At 34.2% G+C, this 17,184-nt stretch overlaps 1 protein-coding gene across 1 annotated transcript in view; it reads left to right on the top strand.

The window, feature by feature from the left end:
• The first annotated feature begins 416 nt into the window (after positions 1 to 416).
• Cht10 (Chitinase 10) overlaps positions 417 to 17,184 on the top strand; it is a 178,385-nt gene continuing 161,617 nt past the window's right edge. Inside the window, exons 1-2 of the mRNA XM_069822742.1 lie at positions 417 to 538; positions 970 to 1,169. The gene's annotated coding sequence lies outside the window, so the exon portion shown is untranslated. The remainder of the gene's footprint in view (positions 539 to 969; positions 1,170 to 17,184) is intronic.

The raw sequence follows: 17,184 nt of genomic DNA, 5'->3' as shown, positions 1-17,184 counted from the left end.
CTGAAAGCACCAACACATATAGAAGAAACGTTGGAAGACAGAAAGCAAGACCACTACTAAAGAAACGGACCAAAAATCAATTCATGACGTTTATGATGATGGTGAGGCCACGATGTTGATTATGACTTGCTGGAGGTACTGGTGACAAATACATAGTTCTGATGTGCTAGTCAGATCAACATTATAGCAGTGCAACTAAGTGATGGATGCAACAGAAATGCTCCGAGAAAACGTGCCTATTGTCTTACATTATAATAAGGATAGGCGAGATAAATAAATTACTGCTATTCCACCCCCAGACCTTGAATGCACAGCAGTTTCGTGGAACATGTTCAGACGTCAATTAGCATAGTTTTCTTATCGGGCGGGAGGGTGAAGACGCGCACCAATCACAGTGTCAAAGTCTTCACTCATCTATAAAACTAAGGTAGCGGTGTCATGGACGGTCACTTCAAATTCAACCTTCACATAGAGAGGTGGTCTTAGCTGGCGAATGCATTTGTATTAGTCGTATAGTACCACGCTGCCAAGACGAAACGTACGTGTAACACATACTGAGATTTTCAATGTCGAATTAAGAATCCTTTTTTTTTTTTTTTTTGTATGTATTCTTTTAAATACAGTATTTCTTCCTGTAGTTCCATTGCCACACCGATCAGTACTTGAGACAAAACCTTCCGTAACAGGAAAAGAACTTCTGCGGAACATATTACAAAAAATGTTTGAGGCCAAGGTTATGACTGAGGTGTGTTGACTCACGTCCAAATGATTCGTAAAACGAAAGAATAGAAGATGGGTTATTGTGGTGTGAAACGTGCCGGGTGTGTTTACCTTCTCAGTACTACTGTGGGAGGTTAACGGTCTAACAAATAAATCTCTCTATCCTCACTCACGTGTCAGCAGGCGCGGGCTTTATTGCGTTAGCATAACAGTTCGACTGGCAGTTACATGATATTGTTTTCCTTTCAGGTGTAAGAAACGCTACTGGCAGTTCTGGAAGATTACATTCGCAGTCATAGTCGTTAAAGGATCTCACTTGACAATTTGTGACGAAGAATGACATTTCATATATACATTCGTGAATGACGTCCTTAACGTTCCTCAAGATTGTCAACATCGTGTCGTCGGTTTTCTAGTCAGTTTCTACAAGCCGGTGAGCACTTCATTTGGTGAGTAATTGATTTCATCTATTGTATTTTGTTACTATAAATACAAAGTGATTCTTTTAAAATAAATATCAGTGAACCGTCGCTCTTGGCGACAGTCGTTGCTTTGATTAAATTGCATTTATTCATAACTGGTATGTAAACTGGTCTTTATTTCGCCGTCCTCAGCAACCTAAGCAATGACTTCATTCATAGCAATGAATTAAAATTGTTCAAATCACTTTCTCCATGACAACAAAGACATTACCACAGTGCTATATTTGGGCCGGTACGCCGTACCGTCTAAAATAAAAACTCGCTGTTACCGTATTGGGAAAAAATATACATTCGAAAATATATTAATTATATTTAAATAGTCTTTAATAGACTTTTAAATAGAGAATGTTAGCTATTCGAAAAACATTTTGATTCTGATATATGGCATAAAAGCAGCAGCTAGCATCTCATATCCTTTGCTTAAACGCTTGTTTATTCGTTGTTTTATCGAAAACCATGGTCTGAAACTTCAGTAGTAGTTTTGATTTGTTAATTTCAAGCTTGCATGCCGCCATCTTATTTCTGTAAGTAATTAACACTAACTTCATCGCATGACGCCACAAGGAATCTACTACACTGATTCGCTAATTTAATAATTTGCGTAGATGTCTCCGCAGAATGCAAATTTCATGATGTGGCGCCTCAAGAATTCTGCTGTACTGATTCATTAATTTTAAAACTCGCTCAGATGTAATGCTAGCAGTTTGCTAGAGGAGGGAAATATTGTTACTTTCCGTGCGTTCATGAATCTTGATTCCATATTATAGATTCTATTCCAATTTCAACTAAATAATGTGAATGAGCATTAGACTACTGTAATGAACGATATCTGCACTAAGAAAAGGAATAGGCCTACTCTTCAAGAAAGGAGTTCTTAGGCTTTTGTTCCTAAAAGTGTTGGGTCACCAATGTCAGCGTTTAATTTCTTGCCTTATATGCAATTATGACTACAATCCGGAAGAGGGTCTGCAGAGGTTACTCATGACTAGAGTTACCATGAGAAGAAATTCTATAGGAGGACATGTTTTCTAAAATAAGAGGACATTACTGAAAAAGGAGGACTTTTTAAAAATTGGTATGAACAAAATTACAGATAAAAATAATAGCTCATCTTAGTCAGTTTCCTCACTAGTTGCTGGATCAGTATTAAGCCTACATCTGTACCCTACTTATCGGTGGAGCCCACTTTGTGCACAAGAGCCTGAAGAGACAAACTTCTATCTTGTAACAAATAACTATGGAACTGTTTACAGGACATGTCCTTGAAAATATATTTCACCGTGATGATACCTCTGACTATCTCCGTTAGCATGCGATTTCGTTCTTTTGTCCATTGAATAGATATTAGGGAAAATACTCTCTCAACACTTCCATTGTGACTTGGGATAAATAAATAGAATTGACATATGTTCAAGAGTTCCGAGAAAGTTTCAGTGCTCGCAGAACTATTGTAATTGAAGAATTTGCACCGTTGTTTATCTAAACTTAAATCTTTGTCCAAATTAACTTGATTAGTATATCTTTGTACATTGCAGAATAAAATTGATAAAATAGCTTAGAATTATGAATAGTGACATTTTTAGAGTGTAAGAACTCATTGCATGTTAATAGGTAATCATATTTTATGTGCTCCAGCTTCAACCATTGAAAGCAGTAAAAATTCTTTCATAGGTTTTCACCATTTGTTTAGATATTCTATGCATAATATCGCACATTATTCAATATTTATATTAATTCTAGTTGAAATGCGAAATGCCGGACATTTCAATTTTTTTTTAAATGCCTGCCGGCAGGATAAAATTATTAAAAAAGAAGATATATCCTCCTTTTGTCGGAGGATGGTAACCCTACTCGTGACGAAGAAGTAACCATGCAAAGAAGTGCATTATGAGTCCATACAGAGTCTAGTCTGAACAAGGAGATTTCAACAATACCCGCTAAATTTGTTTCCAACTACAGCACTGCATTAGCAACAATAAAATAATACATATTATGTACATTCATTTACTTGTAACTTTTCAACACGCCACATTACAAAGAAAAGCTCTACATAATAAAATTAATTTATATACCAGTAATAGTTACGTTTATTCTTTAAATTCAATTTCGTTCTTTGTAATTCAGAACATTAAGGGCCGTATTCATACACATTTTTAGCGCGGGCTTTCGGTGGATTATCAGCGTTTTTCGTATTCATAAACCAGTGTTAGCGATAGGATATGATTTGAATTCTGTACTAGTAACCAGTGGATAGCCGGGGCTAGCTTAGTAAGCTCGTAGCGCGTGCTGCGAAATGTCTATGAATAGCACCCTAAGCGTCTTTTCCGAGTGTGTAATACTGATTCATTGCATTACCAAGCATTCTGGAGCTGCTCCAAACGGACCCACAGGAAAAATTTTACCGAAAAATCTACTCAAAGCAGGTGAAAAAAAAGTTACGATAACGGAACAATAGTAGAAGACAATGGCAAGAAAAATTCAAGCTGTCTGAGAAAGCTTGCTACATCGCCGTTTTGACAACAGAGTTACAATACCTGCCAGGAATCGAACCTTGATTCCTATGGTGCGAAGTCTTCACATTGCTAATTTTGAAATATTGAGGTTTATAACATCAACATATCGAACATTAGTGTTCAATATTCATGCAAAAAGAATGTTTATTCATCGATAAAGTAATTTGAAAATATTGAATAGACTACTTATTTGGAGTTTTTAATGAACATGAGAAAATTATAGCTAATAAATTTAAAATTGGTCTGTTTTCACACATACACAGGCACGTGGTCTCTGTTGCTAACTATCGATTACACTTATCGAAACATGCATTAGATAGTATTACAATTAAGGCCAGGATAGGTAAAAAGTTTTGAGTCTTTAGCAGTTTAATTCTTTGTCAAGTTTCGATCGAAAGGGAGTGGTTTTCTGGATTTTTTCTGTACATTTTCAATTCATAAGATCATTTTTATAGCTGTTTACATATTTTTCTGTCGTTTTCATAGATTTCTGTCTATACTTATAAATATACATTATTTTGTATTTTAGATTAAATATATGCGTACCTATATGAAAAAATTGAGGTAACATCTATTTTGGTTACTTTTCTTTAAAAAGTATATACCGTATTTTGGAATGTCGTTTATTATTATTTTTTCTGCGAATTATTGTAAATAATTTTAAGTCTGCCCTATTTTGATGGGTTAATCTTTACTTAAAATAGTAGAAACGTTATTTTCAGTTATCAAGGTTCTTTTAGCGGAAAATCGGAAGACTTTAATAAGATATTTGTTGTACATAGCAACTCTGTACCCATGTAGAGAAGTAAACATTACACTGACAAAAATAATAACATTAATTTCTTTGTTATTGAATAGGCTACTAAATAAAATGCATCGCCATTTTAATTAATTTCAGTATTAGAAAATTGTGTATTTGTTTCTCAATGCATTCATTTAAATTTGAGAATGTAATTGTATTAGTTGCATATTTTGATTTAAATGCTTGATTTTATTATTTTAGGTACCTAACGTTGGGCAAATATTTTCTGATATAGGTCTGAGTGTTCGCGATACAAAATAATTTGTAGATCATTGCTTTTGTTTTCAGAGAAAATTTTAAAGATTTTTATCTCTCCTAAATTCATTATCCTAAGGTATTTTTGGTAATTTACAAGTGATGAAGTAAATAAATGTCTTCGGATTTCATTAAAATATGATGAAGTTTATATAGAAATGGTTATGGCGTATGTTTATTAAAATTAAAATTGTATAATTTGTACTCTGGTATACTTGAGTGCAAAAAATAAATTCTGTAATGAGGGATAGGTATGAAATTACAGTCATTATCGCTTTCCTCATTTACTTTTAATAATGAAATTCAAAACAGATATCCGTCATTTTGTTGTGAATAATGTATTTTACTTTGTCGTAGGTTTTCTATCAGTCTTTAAAATAGAATGAAGTACGAGATGAATATTTTAAGAGAGACTTGATTAGCACTAGGGAGATATATACGACCCACGCATTTGTTTAAAATGTGCAAGTATTGCAAAGCTATTAGGTTTAAATTAATCTGTGTAACAGTATTACATTCATTATCATAACATGCGTAAGGTACTCCTAAAAACTTGTCTTGACAACATTCCATTAACCATAATTTAGATTATACCTTCCCGACTTGAAAAGTTTGCGATCGCTATGGTAATGATAGATTATCCGCACAGCTTCATGCTTCGGTGCCTCTTACAAAGATTGTTTTCTACTATTTCTACTTGCATGCCAAAACAAAGACATTCAGCTTTGTACAAAATTATTTTTAATGATTTGTGTGCTCTATGGCCGAATTTTTACCAGTTACAGTGCCTATAGTTATACTCTTTTTACTTTATGATTGTTAGAGATATGATGAACACTTTTAACGAAGTATTATGGAAAAAAGTTGTGATGATGTAAAAGTACGTATATATTTTAAAATGTTCAAGGAAATACATATTTTCAGCATCTCTGATTCAGAAGCGGCGGTTTTTGGCTTACAGCTCCATTGCCTGCGCGTATATAACATGTTCGTAAGTTTCTGTACGATTTCTTCTAACAATGTGGCCGTATTTTTCCATAATCAGTATCTGGAAGTAATTTATTTTCTCTGATAATGATGCAAATAGAATCTCAAGAATTGACTTTAATTCTCAAAGCTGATTCCAAGAAGTAATTTACTCGATATTTGTTCTAATGTATAATTTACAAATGGCTTTTAGAGAACTCGTAGGTTCATTGCCGCCCTCACATAAGCCCGCCATTGGTCCCTATCTTGAGTAAGATTAATCCAGCCCCCAAGCATCGTATCCCACCATCCTCAAACCCACGTCTCGGCTTCTCCAAAGATCTTTTTTCCTCTAGCCTCTCAACTAACACTTTATATGAATTTCTGGATTCACAGATACGTACTCGTATAACATGCCCTGTTCATCTCAAACGTCTGGATTTAATGTTCCTAATTATGTCAGGTGAAGAATACCATATGTGCAGTTCTGCGTTGTGTAACTTTCTTCACTCCCCTGTAACTTCATCCCTCTTAAGTTCTAGTGTACACACACACACACACACACACACACAAACACACACACATACTAGCTTAAAGTATCCGACGTTGCCCGGGTTGTCCTCTTGCTTCTAGGCTTTCGTAGATCTCGGAAACTCAACTACAGAAAACCAAAACGAAGTGTCTTTACTAAGCTTTCCTCGATTCTAAAAATGAATCTTTACATAGTGTCACTTATAATAATTTATATGAATTAATGACCTTAGGCAAAGTGCCTTCCACGATCATCTCAATTTAAAACCTCATGACGAGAATATTGTACGAAATGAAAATATAAAAATTGGAAATTTATCCTTTGAAGAGGTGGAAAAATTCAAATACCTGGGAGCAACAGTAACAAATATAAATGATACTCGGGAGGAAATTAAACACAGAATAAATGTGGTAAATGCCTATTATTATTCAGCTGAGAAGCTTTTATCATCCAGTCTGCTGTCAAAAAATCTGAAAGTTAGAATTTATAAAACAGTTATATTACCGATTTTTCTGTATGGTTGTGAAACTTGGACTCTCACTTTGAGAGAGGAACATAGGTTAAGGGTGTTTGAGAATAAGGTGCTTAGGAAAATATTTGGTGCTAAGACAGATAAATTTACAAGAGAATGGAGAAAGTTACACAACACAGAACTGCACGCATTGTATTCTTCACCTGACATAATTAGGAACATTAAATCCAGACGTTTGAGATGGGCAGGGCATGTAGCACGTATGGGAGAATTCAGAAATGCATATAGAGTGTTAGTTGAGAGGCGGAGGGAAAAAGACCTTTAGGGAGGCCGAGACATAGATGGGAAGATAATATTAAAATGGATTTGAGAGAGGTATGATATGATGATAGCGACTGAATTAATCTTGCTCAGGATAGGGACCGATGGTGGGCTTTTGTGAGGGCGGCAATGAACTTCCGATTTCCTTAAAAGCCATTTGTAAGTAAGTAAGTAAGAATATCAGGCACCGAAAAGAAAACATCTCATAACGTGCCACATAATGTAGTTTGGAACATCATGTGTCAATAGAATGGTAGGGAAGAGGAATAAATTCTGAAACTACTGCGAACATAATTTCGTCTAGAAGTGGATAAGACGGATTTTGGAACCTGATGCCTAGTTTATTGATAGCTGACTTATAAAATTTGCTTAGTTTACATCTGTTCCTAGTCCACTATGTGGAAAATTTCTGAATAGAAGATACCTTTTAGGAAGAGAAAAATACGTGTAATTAAGAAGTAACTAACTTACCTATTACTAGTAACATTAATTAAACAGCATCAATTTAACTGAAACATCTTCAAGAGATGTTTTCTAATGACAGGACATTTGTTAAGATAAAAAAGCACTGTAGTAATTGTTCATTCAAAGCTTGTTCCTAATTTGATGGAGTATTCACGAATCTGCATTTTTGGGAGGAACCACGTAACACTATAAATGTTGTCCTTTACATCTTGGATTCACGCTAATTTATTTCCTAGGAAACTGAAATACTGCACATTCCTGAATTCTCATCCGATGCTTGGCAGTAGTTCAAACATAAAATAGAATATTGAGAAGTTGTAAAACTCGTTTTGCTAACCGTCTTTGGCTTCTAAACCAGTTCTGCAACACATTCCACTGATTTATATTTGTTGTCTTATAACCAGATCGCCGATGACACGAGAACCCAAATTTATATCCACCTGTTAACGTATAACCGTAAATAAGGAGTAAACAATTTTATAGGGTAATATCAGCAATTTGATCTGCGTACATTTCCTCTGGAATAATCCCGTGGAGAGAGAAGCATTATGTTTTACAAAGAAATTAGTACTGAAATATTTTGAAAATAAGGTACACAAGGTCATGTTTCTTTCAGTAGCGTTGAGACAGTAAGAATACCTACATGGAACTTTCATGTTTCTTGTTTAGAATGGGACATGTAGTCTACACCTCTTTGTGTCACATACTTATTGCGTTGTTACTAGGGGGCGGATTCATATGCACTAAAAATGACGAAATATGCACGTACGTAGGCACTTTAAAACCAGTATATATGCACTAAAAATAACAAAATATGCACTGTTAAAAATTAAAAAAAAATATATTCTATTTTAAGCAATTTACTATTAGGCCTATTGATGATTTTTCTATTACACATAAGAATATTGAGACACCATCAGTTGTTAAAGTTGCTTGTCTTCCAACTCACTGCTTAATAGTACACTTCTGGCATATTTTTCGTTAGGCATCGTTGAGAGAACTAGGCTAATTCAAAATCAATAATTTTCGTGCGGCTAAACTATTATAAAATATAGTGCACTCTTGAAACACTGTCGAAGTTTCTTTGACATGTCACTACAATAAAATGAAATTGGGCCATTCTAATTTGCCACATCCACAAAAAAAAAACACAGAACATTGCATTATCGTGCCTATATTAGGTCTTTTGTTGACAGGCGGCGGAATTCGAGTTTTGTGAGCGCAAAGAAATCTATAAACACTGTAACTTCCGATCATATTGCAGCGTTTTCCTGACAACTGCCAAAATGTTACGCATATACGAAGTACATGATAAGGCAGCTTCTTGTCTAAATTATTTGTTCTTTCAATCTCAACTTTCATCCATCATAACACCCCAATATTATACACTTGCACAGTCAGCAGTGCATTTAACATGGAGAGCTTTGTTGATTGCCGCGGACTTCTCAGAATGATTCGCTGACAATAGTGCACTGTCTGTATAAGTAAAATATTCAATGCTTTCGTTTCTTATGTATTCCATTTTACCGATCTTCGTTTAAACACCAGATTGCTAAAAAATAACGAAATAGCCTATGATTTTATAGGCAATAAAAGCTGAAATATGCACTAACCCCTTAAATATGCATATATATATATATATATATATGCGCTGTAAGCTTTAGTTACAAATCACTTGTAGTACATTTATATAATGGTAGCATATGATTTGCAACTAATGCATAAAACATGAAAATATGCTAAAATTCTAGTTATCACTAGACCGCGAAACTTCATGCAATTGCATGCTTTTACTTATTTGGCATATTGAAAAAGTGAAAATGGATTTTTGCCTATCATGGTTTCTACGTTCGAACGAAGCCAACTTTATTTTGCATAAGTGCATATTTCGAGGGTTTTTCCTTTTAAATGTATATATATTTTTATTTTGCATATTTAATATCTTTCCTTGTTTTTTTCCGATTTATTGACTAAATTGACAATTTTCTCTGTGTTAAAAATAAGAATAATTTCCAAGAGATAATTATAAAAACAATGTTGAGGGCATGAAATTGATGCGACGACATTGGATACTTATTGATAGTGAGCTCTGATTTCGTACTACCAAAACCAACTGTATTTAACCACCTGCGACAATTAAGTCATATATTTTTGAGGTCATGAAATTGCTACGGCAATGGATACTACTAGTGCACTCTGATTTCATGGAACTAAAACTCATTCATTCATAGTGTTTTGGCCAAGGACAGGTCTTTCACTGCAAACCCAGCATTCTTCAATATTTCCTATTTCATGCCTTCCTCTTTGTCTCCGCATATGATCCATATATCTTAATGTCGTCTATCATCTTATATATTCTGCCACGAACTCTTCTCCTGTTCACCATTCCTTCCATTGCATCCTTCAGTAGCAGTTTCTTCTCAGCCAGTAACCCTCCCAATTCCTCTTCCTTATCAGTTTCAGCACATTCTTTCTTCATCCACTCTTTTCAACACAGCTTCATTTCTTATTCTACCTGTCTACTTTACACGTTCCATTCTCCTCCATATCCACATTTCTAATGCTTCTATTCACTTCTCTTCATTTCTTCGTAATGTCCATGTTTCTACTCCATACACTACCACACTCCACACAAAGCACTTCACTAATCTATTCCTTAGTTCTTTTTCCAGAAATTCGCAAAAGGTGCTCATTTTTCTATTAAAAGCTTCTTTGACCTTTGTTATCCTTGTTTTGACTTCCTGGCAGCAGCTCATGTTACTGCTTATAGTAGGTACATCACAAGTATCTGAAATTGTCCGCTTGCTCTACTGCCTCATTTAGAATTTGCAAGTTTATCTTCTTTATTTTTCTTCCTATGACATGATCTTCGTCTTATTGCATTTTCTTCATCCCATACGGCTCACAGCTATTATTTAGCTCCAGAAGCATATCCCTTAGTATCATCTTCTCTTCTGCTAACATCGCCATATCGCCAGCAAATCTTATGCACTTTATTCTTCCTCCTCCTACTATCACTCCTCCCATATTCTGAAAACAGTTCTTTACTAAATCCTCCAAGTAGATGTTGAACAGTGTAGGTGATAAAGGGTATCCTTGACGTACTCCTCTCTCTATTTCACTTCCTTCTGACATTTCTTCTTCTATTCTGACTTTGACTCGTTTCATATAAAGATTACTGAACAGCCTTCTCTCTTTCCAATCCACACCAATTTTAGAATCCCTATGAGTTTATTCCTATTCACTCTGTCAAAAGTCTTTTATACACTTCTTTATTCTTCTCTAGGTGTCTTTCGCCGATTGTTCGTAGCAGTCCCATTGTAACTCTCGTACCTTTTCCCTTCCTGAAGCCAAACTGCTCTTCTTTCAATTGTTCTGAATGTATTTAAACATCTGAAACAATGAAGTCACACGAATTGTAAATTTTCATTTAAACGAGAAAGAGTTTAACTGCCAACGAGTTTTACTGCACAGCCAAGCGAAGAACCAGCGCATGATCTATATATTTACAAGTTTAACCGCCACCTATCACATTGACAAATATGGAAAAGAAAATGTTTACATTATGTCTATTTATATCATTGGTGTGCAAACTGCATAAACTTTGTTGCTTTATTAAGAGAAAGCATGTCCTACCGACATTATTTGATCTAGAACTTAAGTTAAACGTTCCACGCACAAAGGCGAAGGAAGTTTAAAAAGATTAGAACGTTAAGAATGTATGAATTCAAATATTTATGTAGAATAGTACATTTAAAGAAAAAGAAAAAAATAGATTTAATAAAAATGATGACTTGATGACAGTTATTATTTTCATATATCATATTATTATTATTATTATTATTATTATTATTATTATTATTATTATTATTATTATTATTAAACTAAATAAACATCAGTGAGTTGCCTAGGTCGTTAATAGCCCCAATGATTCTTTTACATGCCTATGAGAAGTTTTAATGTACAGGCCCTACAATTATTAATTTGAATACATAATGTTATGAATCTCTTCTTTATATTTTGTAACAATTATCATGTTTCTTTTAAATTGCATTTAGTATATTTAGATATATATTTACATTTTTAGAGCACATTTCAATAATTTTTACTGCATAGTTGCATGCATATTTTCTGTTTTTTTAGTGCATGACGTTCCATAGTCTTATTATTGCACAGGATAAGGACTGTACTGTGTCATATTTGGATTATATTAGGTTGGGAAACATAAGGAAAATATCAAGAAATTTCGGAGAATCTGTTTCAGGATTTTAACTTTTATTTCAAAATGCGAATTTACCCTGTTTACCTTATTTTTCAGTTTTGAATTCAGATTATGATAATTATTATTGTGGTGGTGATGGTTATGGTGCTGAATAATATGTCACACCATTAGCCTAATAATTAGATTTCGAATTTTCACGTCGGAGACTGAGGCTGAAGTCACATTGGGCCTATGACGTTGAATTCGTGGCAAAGAAAAAATGTGTTTGATCAGTTTTTCGGTGTACTCCCGTATCCATTGCCAAAATTCTGTCCTTTTCCCATTATTATCCTTATTTAGGGTTCGTAAAATAGTCTGGATTTTCTCATGTAAGTGCTGAGGATACCGTCCTCAGCCGACTTTGAACCCGCGAACATGAGATGCAACGCTTAGCATGATGTCCGCGAAACCAGAGTACAGCCGTTCAAAGACCTAAGCATAAGTCTAACCCTCTTTCTCATGAATAGGATGAAGATCGTGTTCACAGAGAATGATGGTAAAAATGTGCATATCTTAGAAAACCAGTCCCAACACTATTTTTTCTACTACAAATTTTGTTTTACTTCTCCGAGATCTGAACTTGTATCCGTTCAGCTAACGGTAAGACAAGATGGGATTTTACCAGTTAAGATCTCTTGAATTTTAGACACCGTTGGCATATTTATACATGTATAATCTACGTCAAATACCCCGAATTATTCAAATCTCCAGTTAACCGATTGATCTTGGCTGGGTTGGGTTGGGTTGGGTTGACGGATTCCCCCAGCATTATAAAGGTTTAATGAAACAACCACACATGGATCCACCTATTCCACGTACGATGCTGTAACACAACCCCATTTCCGCCACAAGAATTAGCTCTTCGCAAAAATTGTTGCGTATTCTTGACTAGCTGCAGGTGTAACTTATTCCCCTAATTTAATTCTGTGAAATATCAGTAATGATTTGCGGCTTCTTTGAAAAGCGTGGAAATCTTACTGCACTGGGTGGTGCCGTGACTGCTATTTCGTGTAAGTGAAGCAAGTCAAAAGAAGAGAGGAAAAGGAAAATCACACATTGTAATTTCCTTGCTTAAAACACAGCTCACTTTATGGAACGCATTTTGCCATTGTCCTGGTAGGCCGTCGTCAGAATACTTCAAAGAAGAAGTCAGTATATCCATAATTAATTGACGACTGAACCTAAAGAAGGCTGTAAGTGTCAATATCGTTGAAAAATAGTGTTTCCAAAAAGAAAGTCTATGTGTCTGGCTCAATTCACTAAGAAAAATGACAAGTCCAATTGTAATTTTATTTAGACCTTAGATTCTCCTTTAGATGTGCAAAAGTATGATAGGCCTATTACATCATTAGTCGTACAAGAAAGCTCTGTTTTCTACGATTTGTCTGTTTGGTACTTAAAGCCTTTTAGCTTTCGTCTACTTAATTTTCTTTTTGCTCATTATCGAACGCAGAGTTTTTCATTACTATTTACTCATGCATAAATTCGTCAATGGAGTGTAAGAATCCGTTGAATTTCGATGAATCACAGACATAATTTTAATTCATTCTTGAATATATTTTAATTTAGTAGGTTATTTTACGACGCTTTATCAACATCTTAGGTTATTTAACGTCTGAATGAGATGAAGGTGATAATGCCGGTGAAATGAGTCCAGGGTCCAGGACTGAAAGATACCCAGCATTTGCTCATATTGGGTTGAGGGAAACCCCCGGAAAAACCTCAACCAGATAACTTGAACCGACCGGAATCGAACCCGGGCCACCTGGTTTCGCAGCCAGACTCGCTAACCGTTGCTCCACAGGTGTGGACTCTTGAATATACGCTTTAACACTTAAATAATCACTGATGAACTGTTAAGTTATTTTAATGAATAAATGAGTAAATAAATAAATAACGACTTCACTGTGTTAATATTATACATTTCTGGTGTTATATTACCTGATTGACTAGTTTCGATGTTGTGTGTTCATGATTGTATCGAAATGGGTATGTGTTCTGAAATTCAGTTGAATGTTGAGAATCTGTCGTAGAACTACACGAAACTTACAAACACACAAAAATATATCGTCAAAATTAAATTGAATTTCAGAACAAATATCCTTTTTGATACAAACATCAACATACCTCACCACAACAAGAAAACAAAATCTAGCGCTGGAACTCACTAGGATTTAGAGGATGATGCAAACAATATCGAAACTAGTCAATCAGGTAATATAACATCAAACATTTATAATGTTAACACAGTGAAGTCGTTATTTACTTATTCAAATAACTTAACAGTTCATCAGTGATAATTATATACTGCTATTCTGTCGACTTCGTACTGTCACTTTTGTTTTGTCACAGATGTTTCACAGTTGTTCACGCAAATCAAACTCTATGACCTAACTGTCAATAAACTGAGAAATAATCAATCAATATAAATTTCCTCAGCATCAAGTACACTCAATAAATTTATTTGTAAATTTGATTAAATTTCCATTTTTAAATGTGATTGTTTTTATAATACAATAAAATTTTTATTACTCCATTGTTTCTGTCATTCATGACGTAGTTAGAGCAGCACTATATGAAGGGTTCAGAATCATAGTGGAGCAAGCGCCATTTACTGAAACCGTAGAAAACCAGGGTTAAAATGAAGTTGTTACCATAATTCAATGGAAACATATAGCAAGTAAAATAAAATATACACATTAAAACTAAATTATATGTCAATCTTCATTAAACTATGGTCTTCACTTAATTTTAACCCTTGCTTTCTCCCTTTTTAATAAATGGCGCTTGGCCCACTATGGCCCTGAACCCTTAATATGACTCTAGATGTTCAATCGTATTTTGTAAATATTTGTTTCTTTCTTAATGGTATGATGTATATACATCAAATGTCTTGCAGAATAATAGTATGAGTTATTATTTTTATCTATTTATAATTGTATATTTGTTAGTTTGTTTATTTATTTAATAAATTTATTATTTACTAATTTACTTACTTATTTACTTATGTATTTACTTATTTATTTACTTATTTATTTACTTGTGTATTTATTTATTTACTCATGTATTTATTTATTTAGGTATTTATTTATGTATTTATTTGTCTATTTAATTGTTTATCTATTTATTTATTCACGAAATAGTCCCTTTAAAATATATGATGAGAGGTTCTCATTTCCTTTGCACTCGAGAATTATCGACAAACGAGAAACTTGTGATATTACCTATCATTAAATTTATAATATCCACATTGATTTATTAAATTCGTGATATTTTCTGTTGAAATTCATTATACAAATACTCATTAACTTCGCCATCATTTTTTATTTTATGGCATAAATTGCTAGCATTATACCGCTTTTATACTGAATGAAAATTATATTATATCGTCTTTGATTTTATGTGACAGTACAGAGCATATTTTTTCAGGAGGAAAGAAATAGTAATTAAATACCAATAGACCTTACTTACTGGCTTTTAAGGAACCCGGAGATTCATTGCCGCCCTCACATAAGCCCGCCATTGGCCCCTGTCCTGAGCAAGATTAATCCTATCTCTACCATCATATCGCACTTCCCTCAAATCCATTTTAATATTATCTTCCCAACTACGTCTCGGCCTCCCAAAAGGTCTTTTTCCCTCCGGCCTCCCAACTAACAATCTATATGCATTTCTGCCCATATGTGCTACATGCCCTGCCCATCTCAAACGTCTGGATTTAATGTTCCTAATTATGTCAGGTGAAGAATAAAATGCGTGCAGTTCTGTGTTGTGTAACTTTCTCCATTCTCCTGTAACTTCATCCCTCTTAGCCCCAAATATTTTCCTAAGCACCTTATTCTCAAACACCCTTAACCTATGTTCCTCTCTCAAAGTGTGAGTCCAAATTTCACAACCATAAAGAACAACCGGTAATATAACTGTTTTATAAATTCTAACTTTCAGATTTTTTGACAGCAGACTGGATGATAAAAGGCCTACATAAGAATATTAGATAATTCGGTAGAAAACGTTGGTGAATATGATGGACATCAGTGACATCATCGAGAATCAGTGTAGGTCTATACAACCCATGTATTCCTCATTTCAGTGAGAGATACAAAATGAATATTAATACATGGGAAGTGAAAGGACTTCTTTTTGGCGCTAGGGGAACTTCATTTAAGTTAACCAAAACCATTCTCCTTTCTTTAAATTTTCTAATGAGGGCATTAACAAAATTTGTCTAATGGTATTGAGAGATTCATTATCCATTTTACACAATCACTTGTTTTTTTCACTTCATTTCATTACTCTTCAATGTATTTTCATCTCATGTTTCTCCGAACTCAAATTGTACTTTATTTTTAAATTTATCATTGTTCCGTATTCTCTCCGCAATCATATTGTATTTTTCATTTAACCTTTGCTTTGTATTCTGGATGTTAGTGGTCAGCCGTAGATTTCGGCCAGATGTCCCAAATTGTGGAATTTGTTGTAATTTTTTCTTCCTTCTGAAAAATTATGCTCTGTACTGTCACATTGGAGGTTTCATAAAATCAACGACGATATACAAGTACTCTATATTTTGTCGCGCGCCATTATTAGAATTGCGTCATAATTTTTAAAATGTTACTTTATTTAATCCCATAAGTGCCTAAATTTACTAAATGCAATTTAGAAAACAATCTCAATCATGATAATTGTCACACATGTAGGCTAAAGCAGATTTTCAGAACATTGTGTATTCAAATGAACTGTAGTGACTATACAGTATATTGAAACTTCTCATAGGAATTTAAAAAAAAATCATTGGGGTTATTGACGACCGCATTATATACCAGGTTAAGACGCGCAACTTTAAAGTGTCGATCGTGACTTCGAATATTCCATAGGTCATGGATGTTTGTCCATTGTCAATGTCATGCTGCTTATTGTCTTAGGTGCAGGCTTGGCGTCACGCTGACGGGATAATGTCAGGAATTTCTTTAATGTTAGATTGAATTAGCTTTCTCATTCAGAAAAGGGCTAAGCTTAAACGACCGAAAAATAACGCATTTCACAGAAATGTTCTAGTCCATCCTGGAGACTTAAATGCCGGTATAAGACGGAGTTTCTGAATACTTTCCTTGAAATATTTTATAAGATTCTTAATCTATTGCATTGCTTACTTCGATTACAATTTTTCATTTTACAAAAGATTTACTGTAGATCAACATTGTCATCTTTATATGTCTTGAAGTATAACCTTTTTGTTTCTTCCGGAATTACTTTCTTCCTCGCTTGCATTCCTGTCCTCCTCTTAATCCGAAATTTCAATAATCCGAACAGACTCCGGACCAATTTATTCGGACTAGCGAGGTTCTACAGTATAATATTTAGGCTATAACGTTTTGAAGTTTGAAGTGACTTTTGA

The sequence above is a fragment of the Periplaneta americana genome, chromosome 1, assembly GCF_040183065.1.
Source record: "Periplaneta americana isolate PAMFEO1 chromosome 1, P.americana_PAMFEO1_priV1, whole genome shotgun sequence".
In the NCBI taxonomy this organism is placed as follows: Eukaryota; Metazoa; Arthropoda; class Insecta; order Blattodea; family Blattidae; genus Periplaneta; species Periplaneta americana.
Note: the sequence above shows the minus strand (reverse complement) of the source record. Positions and strands in the feature narration are given on the sequence as shown.